Source organism: Eubalaena glacialis, chromosome 10, assembly GCF_028564815.1.
Source record: "Eubalaena glacialis isolate mEubGla1 chromosome 10, mEubGla1.1.hap2.+ XY, whole genome shotgun sequence".
NCBI lineage: Eukaryota > Metazoa > Chordata > Mammalia > Artiodactyla > Balaenidae > Eubalaena > Eubalaena glacialis.
Window position 1 is genome coordinate 97,368,627 of NC_083725.1, and position 1,953 is coordinate 97,370,579.

Here is a 1,953-nt window from a genome sequence, read left to right on the forward strand (position 1 = left end):
CCAGAGGAGGAAAATTCCTGCCTGACCCTGGCAGAGATCATCAACTCCACTTCGGGCACGTGACCAAAAATCCACCCAATGAAGCACCTACACATTGGCTGTTTATGCGCTAATACATCACTGGGCAGAACAAGGCTGTGAGGGTGTAGACCATGGAGAAGGGGGCCAGGGAGGGCCTTCCCTGATCCCACCACCTGGGCAATCTCACTGGGAAAAATAAAGCTTTTTGTCCTCTAAAGCCTCAGCGATATCCCAATGTCCATCAGGTCCCAAGCCCTGCAGGCAAGGCAGGGTGCACTTCCCACCTTTTGGACCTCCCTAAGAAGGGACACATGGAGGAAAACCCACTGGACTATTTCAATACTTGCTACTAAAGGATTGTGGGTTGGGTGCTTGAGTGTTTGTTCTGGGAGAAACCAGAGCAGCCGTGAGAACTGCCTTGCTGACGTCTTGCCAAGTGATTCCTCATCTTTCTTTGGCTTGTGTAGGGAGTTTGCTAGTTAGTTTGTTTTTCGTTGTTTTTCTAAAGATTCAGCAAAGACTCATAGGAGGTACGCCATATAGTTTACTGTGGGCTCCAATACAAAGCTCATCAGCTTTGGTTTGGATTAAATCCACTGGGGTTTAAATCCCACCTCTGCCACCCGCAAGGCAAGGAACGTGGGACACATTTCTTACTACTCAGCCTGCCGAAATTGTATTTTTTATTCTTTATTTTTGTTTCATACAAAGTGTGTTATGTAAAAATCCATGACCCTCTCTGAGCTCATCTTTAAAATGCCTCATCTCTAAAATGGGGATTTTAAACACAATACTCAGGATATCCCAAGGATTTAACCAAATTAGATAATATATGTAGATGAGTAGGCATAATACATATGTCCATTCCTGTCCCAGCGGGGGGAAAGAAAATCAATCATTGTCAATATATCTAAAAGGTTGCTACTCAGGTGACTTCTTTGAAAAGAAGAAAACCAATCTGTGAAAACTCTTGTCAAGAGCACCTTGAATCATGAAAAGCATTCTCACAGAGAACATGGGGACAAAAGATTTAAGCTTTCACTCAGAGGGGCAAACAACCCCTCTCCCTGCGTCTTTAGACTAAAACATGAAGCCGTCTCCCTAAATCACTTTACCTTTCTAGGCCTCAGTTTCCTCATCTGTAAAGCGAAGAGGTTGTCCCTAATGATCTCTGATAACCTTTCCAGTTTGTAAAATTCTTAGCACATCCAAATGAACAAGGGTCCCCAGCTCCAGGTGGAGAAGGGCGCGTGTGCTACTGGTAGCTGCCAGCAGGGGGCGAATGCACAAGAACACCACATACTGCAGAGTCTTTGCAGAGGTCTGAGAATAAATACAGTGGAAAAACCCTAACCATTGCTCTTCTGGAAGCATTCTATACGGAGGTGGTGTGAGAGGGCAGAACGGGTTTCCTTTAAGCTATTATGTAAGACAATCTCCTGAAAAACGCCCTAATCTGTAATAAGGCAGCTATCTTCTCTGTTTCAAGAGGGGGGGGTCCATGAGCAGGCCAACGGGAAAAGGAGGCGTTTAGGCAGGAGGAGGTGGGCTTTCCTTGAAGCTGAATATTTTTTGGTGTAAAATCCAGCTTCCCTTCCTAAGGTTAGCTTTAGGAAGGGTAGAGAGTAGAGTGCCTGTATGCATTCTCTCTTACTTCTCCTTGGTTTAATCAAGTGATCCAGAGGCAGTGGGGGCTACCACGGGGTTGGTGGGTGGCTGGCTACACAGCCTGAGGATGCAAAAATGTCTCTCCCAGGCAAGCAGTTAAATCCCAGTCAAATAGCTCCCGGGAGGCACTGTGACTGATGGACATGGCAGGAGGGCGGGCAGTCTGGAGCTGGGGACAGACCCACAGACCCAGGCCCCAGCCGGAGCCTCTAAGCCCTGACACCCCTTACAATTCATCCAAAAGAGCAAAGAAAATGTGCTTAC